This window comes from Raphanus sativus, chromosome 8 (assembly GCF_000801105.2).
Source record: "Raphanus sativus cultivar WK10039 chromosome 8, ASM80110v3, whole genome shotgun sequence".
NCBI lineage: Eukaryota > Viridiplantae > Streptophyta > Magnoliopsida > Brassicales > Brassicaceae > Raphanus > Raphanus sativus.
In genome coordinates this window covers 10,303,186-10,313,232 of record NC_079518.1, presented here as the reverse complement: position 1 = coordinate 10,313,232, position 10,047 = coordinate 10,303,186, and positions in this window count along the sequence as shown.

Genomic DNA, 10,047 nt, shown 5'->3' with positions numbered 1-10,047 from the left:
TTTGTCATTTTGATTCTTGGAAAATATATTTGACAAAAAAAAATGTAGTGATATCCTAGAGTATTTTCAACTTTAAGTTTCTGGAAATCCAAAAAAAATAAAAATAAAATATAGCATATTAATTTTACTGCCATATTAAATTTCACATATACATTATCGTTACTATGCTTTTGTTAAATATTGTCTCTCTCTGAGAAGAACAACCGAAAAAAACATTCTAAACTATTTAAAATATACAGTAATATAATAAAACTTAGTTACAAGTAAAAAATATATATTACATAATCATTTGACAGTTAAATCAGTTGATAATCATTTGATATATAATTAAATTAATTAAATTGTGTGGCCATTATAATAATGTGTTTTAGACCACCAAATTAATAGGGACGGTTGATCTGTACCCGCATTTTGAGTCAATGGTAGTAACATTGACAAAAACAGTATTAGTTTTATACTAAATTTCTGAAGTTTTTTTTAATCTGATAAATGGGTATTCAGATCCGATTATAAGCTCGATTTGAACAAAATTTCTTAAGTAAATGTATTACAACCTAACATCGCCTACCCGGTAAACTCTGCATATTCGCTAAGATTTTTTAAAATTTTTTAAGATTTGGTTGTTATTCTCAACCATCGACGATGACTATGAAAAAGTAAAGTTCTTCTTGTTACCTCGGATGTCGGGAGTTTCCATGCTGTCTCCTGAATAACTAACTACTGATGAACTCCTTAAAACTTATAATCCTCACTGTCTGTGAAGTGCTAGAAGAACAAAGAGATGAAAAAAACTCACCTCCCACAGGCTTACATTCACCACCACAAACCCGTCAATCCAAACCCGCCTTCACCGTCAAAGATGGATCTGAACTCGATGCTACACACTAACTGGTGAAACTCTAACAACCTGCACAATAGGTAGTCAAGCAACACTACTGATAACAAATCAAGTGACCTACAACTGGTACTCGGATGTGAACTTGACCCAAATGAGACACCGCAATGACCAGTCAAGGATCGTGACACCATTTTCCGTTGTCGAAGACCGAAGAACCTGATATTTGTGACTTGCGAACACTGTCCACTGGTGCCAACGAGGAAAGTGGAAAAAAATAAGCACAAGAGTTAGCTTTCGAGAAGAAAAGATGTCGCCTATCAAGCAGAAGAACCAGCAATGACCAAGACCGGGAATCCGAAGTGAATAAAACCACCAAAATGCAGCCAAGCGGCAATAGACGACCACCCAACAAAACAAACTCGACAAACCCTCGAACGTCGAAACTAAATCTGATACCATCATCCGCCTGCATACCAGAACCAAGACGCACCTCCAAAGCAAGAAAATGTCGAAGTTCACTTGTTTTGAACAGAAGGAGACGAGCAAACACAACGCCGTGAAGGACCGCACATCCTACCACCTACGCCCACCGCCGCCTCAGGGAAGCTACAGAACCACCGCAAAGACCCGAAAGAGATGAAGCTCCATCAATCCGAAACTGGAGAATCGAGCCAAACGAGGCAGATCAGAAACTGGAAAAACAGTTCTGCGCCCAAAGTCCTAAAAGCTGATTCCCACCATCTGAAACTTCTCCACACCACAGCGCTGTGCTTCCAGAACGAGCTGACGCACCGCCGAACTGCATATCCTCGCGAGCGAATGATTCACCCGGAGAGCAAACAGCAAAACGACAGGAGGGCAGATGCGAGGAAGAAACAATGGAAAATACGAAGGAATGAGGAGGAGATCTTCGGCGACGGCACGCGCGCTCACGCGCTGGCCATCACCGGAAAAGGAATATAGTACTTTTAAGGAGACTAAGAGAAAGAGAGGATAAGCAGGAAATATAAAACACGTTAATTTCTTAAGATCACCTTTTAAATTTCTGAAGTTATATCCAGATCAGTTAGTACATTGCCCTGTTCGTAAAAAACTCGTTGTCGAATGCATGCATTTGATCTGAGTCTAGCCAATTATTAGAAAATCGAGAAAAAATTATGCAATTTTTGGAAAAAAGATTTTGGGTTTCACCAACGTTTTAGGCGTACATAATACATTTTTGAACATGATTTTTCTTCTGCAGTTTCTCAGTGGTTATGTAGTCCGGGTTTGGACTGATCTGTTGCAAGTTCAAACGCAGATTATATATTTTGCGTTTTTTCTTTTTTTTTAGAAACAATTAAGGTTTGGGTTTGATTGTTAAATAATGAAGTAAGTTAGAATAAATACAAAAGTGAAACATGGAAGAAATAAAAAAAGTGGGAAAGTAGAAAGTGAGAGAAAACTATAGTAACATCCATTAGTTACTTCAACAATATCTTAAAGTAAAAATTAGTGTATTTTGGTTATAGTATTTTACCTAATTGGTAGAATTTTAGCTGAACTTGGAGTAAACTAAATCTGGAGTAAAATATGACTCTAAAACAGTCAACTAGTCACACTCAAAATATTAATTTCCTTTTTTTTTTTAAGTTTTGCTATTTTTGTCTGCAATTTTAATTTTTTTTAATGGTGATTTATTATGATATTACAATTATTAAGAAGATTACATAGACGATTCGATAACCGATAATACTACATATTAAACAAAACCATAAATCATAAATCTAACCTCTACACCTAAATATTAAATTTAAAAAGCAAACCCAAATGTTCAATATAATTTAAAGTTACAATATTAAAGAAAAAACACATAAAAATATTAAAATTTGAACTATTATTCTATACTCTGTAAAATGGAATGGAGATTACTCTTGTGAAATAATATATGTGTGTCGTCAACTTCAACCCCAACTCACCTCCGGCCCTAAATCCAACACACTTCTAAAACTTAAATACTAAACCATAAACTTGAATTCCGAAATCCAAACCCAATTGTAAAATATTTTAGATTAAATTAAAAGATAAAATAGTATATAGTATTATGTACTATTAACTATACAATATAAAATGAAAAAGAAATTAGTTTTGATTGGGAAATACATATGTGTGGCTGAAATAATGATAATGTTGATCCCGTAGGTTTTACTTTTTGTATTAGTTTATAATTTATTTAATTATTTTAGGTAGTAAGTTTCACCGGTGGTGCAGAAAGATAAAAATGCATTATTACATAAAATATATAATGTATGCTAGTTAATTAGATTAAAATGTTATACAATGTACAATAGTTTTTTTCCGGTGGCCATAGAACGCAAATTCCCTTATCTTTTTTAGCCTAACTCATCATTTTTGAATGATTTATTTTGTTTCTGCTTAATTCGTTGTTCTTAGCAATGAAAAAATTGAAAAATTTATGATTCAAATATCAAGTTTTAATTGAATAAAACATGTAAATATTTTAAATTTTTAATTGAAAAGAAATTAGATCTGATTGGGAATACATATGTGTGGCTGAAATATTGATAATGTTGATCGTGTAGGTTTTACTTTTTATATTAGTTAATAATTTATTTAATTATTTTAAATAGTAATTTTTACCGGTGGTGCAAAAAGGTAAAAATGCATTATTACATAAAATATGTAATGTCTGCTAGTTAATGGGTTAAAATGTTATACAGTGAATTATAGTTTTTTGGTTATTTTAGAGCACACCCTTATCTTTTTCAGCCTAACTCATCATTTTTGAATGATTTGTTTCATTTCTGCTTAATTCGTTGTTCTTATCAATGAAAAAATAATAAATTTATGATTCAAATATATCGTGTTTTAATTGAATAAAACATGGAAATATTTAATTAAATAAAGTGATACCCAAAATAAATAAAAAATAAAAAAATACCGACACAACAGTTAGAATATGGAAAACCCTCTTGTTGTGATTTTGCTATCAATGAATAGAAACATAAAGTAAATGGAATTTACTATAAGAATTGTTGGCGGAAATTAAAAGTGAAATGCAATAACTCATGCGAAGAGATCTTATGCGATGATTATAACCCAATTATAGTATTTTGGTGGCCACATAGCACAATTCAGCCTAACTAATCAATTTTGAATGATTTGTTTCGTTTCTGCTTAATTCGTTGTTCTTAGCAATGAAAAAAATGATAAATTTAAAATTCAAATATCAAGTTTTAATTGAATAAAACATGAAAATATTTAATTAAATAAAGTGATACCCAAAATTAAAATTAAAAAAAAAAAAACACCGACACAACAGTTAAAATATGGAAAACCCTCTTGTTGTGATTTTGCTATCAATGAATAGAAACATAAAGTAAATGGAATTTACTATAAGAAGTGTTGGCGGAAATTAAAAGTTAAATGCAATAATTCATGCGAAGAGATCTTATGCGATGATCATAACCCAACTAGAGAACCCACCCACCCACTTGTGAATTGTGATGTAGACTTGTAAGTGCCTTCTTCTTTCTAACTTTCACATATACTCTCCCATTTGTCAAAAATACTCAATAGCCATGACTTGCATGCATTTAGGTTGTTTTGGACGGTGCATTTTGTTTCGGTCAAAAGACTGTGCATTTAAGTCTTCTATTTTAAGGATAAAATCAGCATTACAATGATGTAAACCTGATTGGAGTAGTCAAATCTAGTCCTTATTCATATATGTAAATTATTTTATTCTATATAAAATTGGAATTTATATTTTGGAAAAAAGTTTTGTCATGGTAAACAGATTAAATAAAGATTTGCATATAACCTATCATTAAGACTCAATGCTCGTACATGAGATAACATATAGATTATATTACCTCATGTTGATAGTAAAAGACTGAGAGAATAAAATCTCAAGATTAGAGATACAACACAATGAAGATACAAATTCAATGCAATATATATGAATTTTAATGAAGAAAATTAGCTATCCAACTACTCAATTGGAAGAAAAAAATATAGAGGTTCGAATTCCCTCTTCAGTTGCATCAATGCAAATGATTCTTTTTCTTTTGATTTTTTAGCCTCTCTAGCGTCAAGGATCCGACTAAAATTCAGAAAACCCACTCTGCATGACCAACAATAACTTTCAAACAACAAACATAGTTGGGTCCAACATAATTAAAATCTTAAACGCACACTTAAAATGCTTAATCTACTTAGACGGTGGGTATTTAATTAAGCCCTATCAGTACTATCATCGGCCAATGATGCGATCTTAACTTGTCAAAAGGACAAAATGAAACAAAATAGTACTATTGAAATGTAATTGGGGACACGACAATATTGTGATATTATTGGATAAATTTTGAATTCATTTGTTCCCCTATCTTCCTTTTGTTAACCATAATATGGATTTTTTTTTGTTTTCTTTGTAAATTGACTGACAGTTTACCATATGTCTCTTTTTAAACTAATATGAATATAAATAATTGTAAGTATGAATTCACTTTTTTTTTTCAACAAGTTTATGAATTCACTTAATATTATACAAAATCTAAACAGGCTGGGTATTTGCTTTAATATGTGTTACTTTTAAGATTTGTTTCTTTTCTTTGTTGGAATTTAATGAGCACATGTCTAACTCTATATTATTTGATTAGTATAATATTGTCCATTTTGGGTCTTAGAGGCTTGTCTGCATGGATTTACTTTTAGTTTTCTTCCCAAAAAGTTTCGTTCTAATTAGAGTTCGACATCTCTTTATATATTAGAAACTTATTGTCTAAACTTCCGATGTGTGACTTGGATTGACATCTCTTATTTTCCCCCTCAAACCAAAGACTACACACCTTGTGTCCTTTCCTCCATCGAATCAGTGTTCTTCTTGTACCATTAATTGCAGAGTTACTTTGAGGTGTTTTGAAGATGCTCACTTTCCACAAAAGAACTTCCAAATTTTTTTAATGTTTCTGCCAGATCTCCTCTTCCATTTTGAAAGGTCCCGTTCCTACTTGAAGGGTATTTTGGTCTTCTTATAAATATTCGTCAAACCACTCTGATACCAATTAAAGTTGTAAGAACACATAAAAAGTATAAGAACTAGCATTCTTATTAGATTTAGAAACTTTCTCAAAACTAAATCAATGTGTTTCTCCTAAAAGATGCAACATTTCTGCAACTCCTTATATAGGTCGAAACTACATATATTTCCTAATAATAATATGGAAACATTCATAATCTCGATATATTTCCCTTTTCGTTCACCTATTAAACTTCATTTTTAATAAGTTAACTTTCTCTTAAGTTAATTGGAATTATCCAATTTTCTCCCTTAATTGCAACTTGAAACTCGGGCTTGTTGATCTTTTGAATTCTGATCAACCCTATGCTGCTTCGATACAATGTTGCATCAATCTCAGGCTCTTCCTCTACCTTTGACAATTTCAAACTTGTATGCATCAGAACATAAGTTAGATTGCATGAGTCCATCTCTGTGTTGACGAGTATACCTTTCGCATATCCTCTTGATTCGAATGCTATCAGCGCCTTGCATTACTTCGATGTGATCATATTTTACACACTTTCACGAATGAAATGGTACTTTGAAAGTATATTTTTGTGTCTGCCGTAAAATATCATCTTCACATCAAATTGCTTAACCTTCATGTCGTAATGTGCTATCAGCGATAGCAATATTCTGATGGAAGTATGTCTGACCATCGATGATAATATCTCATTATAGTCTATCAGCTCTAGCAACACTCATTAAAGCTGTAATTAAAGGGGAAAATGTTGGATAATTCCAATTAACTTAAGATAAAGTTAACTTGTTATGAACCCAATAATTCGAATTGATTCGTGTATGTTCATAACAGAAACCAACGTATTTAATCATATACAAATTCTTGGCGATTATTTGCTTTTTTTTTTCTTGATCAGCAGCGATTATTTGCTTAATATGTTTACTTTAAAGCTCAATAAAGTTGTTGGCCCTAGTTAATGACTATGTTATTTTACTCGACTTTTACATCATAACTAGATTTTGACCCGCGCTTAGAAGCGCGAAATATTTTACGATGAAAAATTTCACTAATAATATAACAAATATTTTGGTAATTTCAAAGAGTGTGTTTAGAATATTTTTGCATTTAAATCAGTGTTTTTTCATTCAACCCGATTGTGATTATACCGGTTAATCCGGAGATCTAACAATTCAATTTAAGTTTTTAAAATATTCATATTAAAAAAAATCATTAAAATCCGAGACTAACCGATTGAACTGTTGGATGACCGATATGTAATCTAATTTGATTTAAATTATAATAGTTTCATAATTTGTAATCTTATAATCCAAATTTTAAAGTTTATTATTTTGCAATTTATAAAATTATGACGTTTCTACAAAATTTTAAAGAGAAATGATAGATATAAAATAACTAAGATTAATTATTGTATTGTTTGGAAACATTGATAGTAGTATAAAAATATATTGTTTGGAAACATTGATAGTAGTATAAAGAAATAAGTATATTGTTTGAAAACATGGATAATAGTATAAAGAAAGGAACATTAATAATTTAATGTAGATTTAATTATAAAGTATAAAAGTGTATTTAATTTAAAAACTTACAAAATTCCATGTTAGGTCCAACAGAATGTTTCTGTTTTAATAAGATTGATGGTTCTTTCCAAAAGAGATTATTATATAGTTATTTTAGGGATTGACGTTGTAGTATTATTATATTAGTGGAAACGTTTCATAGTTTGTTATTATGTAGTTCACTATACTTGTTAATTAGGTCCGAATTTGAATGTCGTATAATATAGTAATAATTTCGGTAAAAGACATTTATTAAACGTGTTTGTCACTAATATCATAGAATCGACCTTTATACATTGTCAAACTTTAAAAAGGTTAGACTTATAGGATATGTGTCTCGGTTGTTTGCATGTTATAAGATGATATTTTCATAAATGAAACCACACAATTTATTACAATCAGAAAATGTTTAATAAAAATAACGATGAAAAAATTTGCTTGCATATATCGTCTGCGTTTGCACCTTGCAAAATATTTTACAAACCTTGTATAATATTATAAACATTTTAGGTGGAAGTTACATATAAGTACAATTGCAACAAAAATGGTGTTTCATTGACCACTCATAATATTGATGATAGGTTGATTAATTACCCCATAATGTAAGTTTTATTTGATTAAAGATAATTTAGTACTCAACCCCAACAAAAAGTTGCAATTTCTTGTACACTTTAGATATGTATTATTTGTATTCAATTATGCCTCGAAAGTGATTTAAAGTACTATAAAAGCTTTAAATAATGCACTAGTTACACATCAATTATAACTTTTCTTTTAACCAATTAAATGTCAAAATTTGAATTGTTGTGTCGTGGGGTATGTCAAACATCAAATTGCACGACGTTACACAGCCGGGGCCACATGTAAAATTCAAGAGTTATTTTGATTGGTAAAATCAGTTAAAAGTTAAAACTGATTAAGTTTGAGTTAAGATCATAACTCAAAAATGTTACTTAAAAATATTATTTTCTGGTTTTGTATTAGTTATCCTACGTTACTTTTAATTTGATGTAACTTAAATTAGAAAATTATGTGGTAAAAACTATAAATTTATGTGGTGAGTTTGATGTTTAAATATACATTAATATTTTTTTAATAAATATTTGGTAACATTTTTGATATATAAGTCGTAGTATGTATAACTTTTTAAAAGGATTAAAATATCAACAATATAACATTTTATTATATAATTACTATAATCTAGATATATATATATATATATATATGTTAAAAATTAAGGAAATACATTTTAAGTTTTTATAATAATAATATGAATATATATATGTATATATATATATATATTTTTACAGAGAATTTTATGTATGTAAAATTTTAGTTACTAAATGTAATTAACAATTAAATTTATAGAAATAATTTAAATAAAAATAAGAAAGCTTATTAAAGTCTTTGACAAAGTAGCAGTTTAATAAATATACAATTATTTGAAAATGGTTTATTACCTAATGAAACTGACGTGAAACAATAGATAAGTGTATTAAATTTTCTAAATTATTAAAAATCAAAACTAACCGTAACTTAACTAACAAAATGCAAAAGGTATTAACTCAATTTCTAATACATGATTTTTTTTTTATGTTGAGTTATGACTTAAATTATCAAATTTACTAAAGTACTAACTCAAGATTGTAACTCAGACATAATTGATTCAAAAAATTATCAACTCAAAAAATTAAAAGTAATTCATGATTGGTAATATTTATGAGTTATACTCCTAATTCAAATTTAATCGTGTAACTCATGTTACCAATCTTAGTAATTTAATACACTCACGTTTGTCACCTGTTTAGCTTTTGTCAATTCATAAAATATTTTCAGAAAACTTATATACCTATTTATTCATTAGTCAAAGATGTTTATAAACTATTATTTCCATTTAAATTAGTTGAACAAAATTATTCATATAATTTTTTAATTGCTAATGCTATTTGGTAGCTAATCACTTTACCTACATAAAAAACTATAGAAATATAGGTATATCCTTTTAGAATATACAAAAGCATACTTCCTTAATTTTACTTTACTTACTTAAAATAATATATTTTGTTTTTGTTATCTTATTAAATTTGTAACAAATAATACTATTATTATATTAATAATATTTAAAATAATCTATACTACAAATTATACATCAAAAATGTCAGAGAAATTCCTTAGTATAACTATTTCTAGTTGTTTTCACTAAAATAATCTTCAAAGAAGAAAACGACTACAAGATGTTTTATTAAAGAAAAAATATACACTTATACCCTAGGTTAATTAATCTACACTTGAGTTTAGAGTTAAGTGATGGGTTTCAAATAAAAAAATAAAAAATTTCAAAATAAAAAAAATCATTTTGGTCATTTAAAAAAAAATTATTTTGGTGACAAAACTTAAAAAGTTATATTTAATAAAGAGTTAATAATATTTTTAATATAGTAATTTATGTTTTTACAACAAACTCATTACATCAATCTACAGTTTCTAACGCATAGTTTTTACTATAAAATATAATGAATTATAACGTTTTTTAAATTCTTCTCTAACTCAAATTGGAATGATTTCAACTTAAAAGCATTGGTAATGAATAAATTGTACATATGTTTTA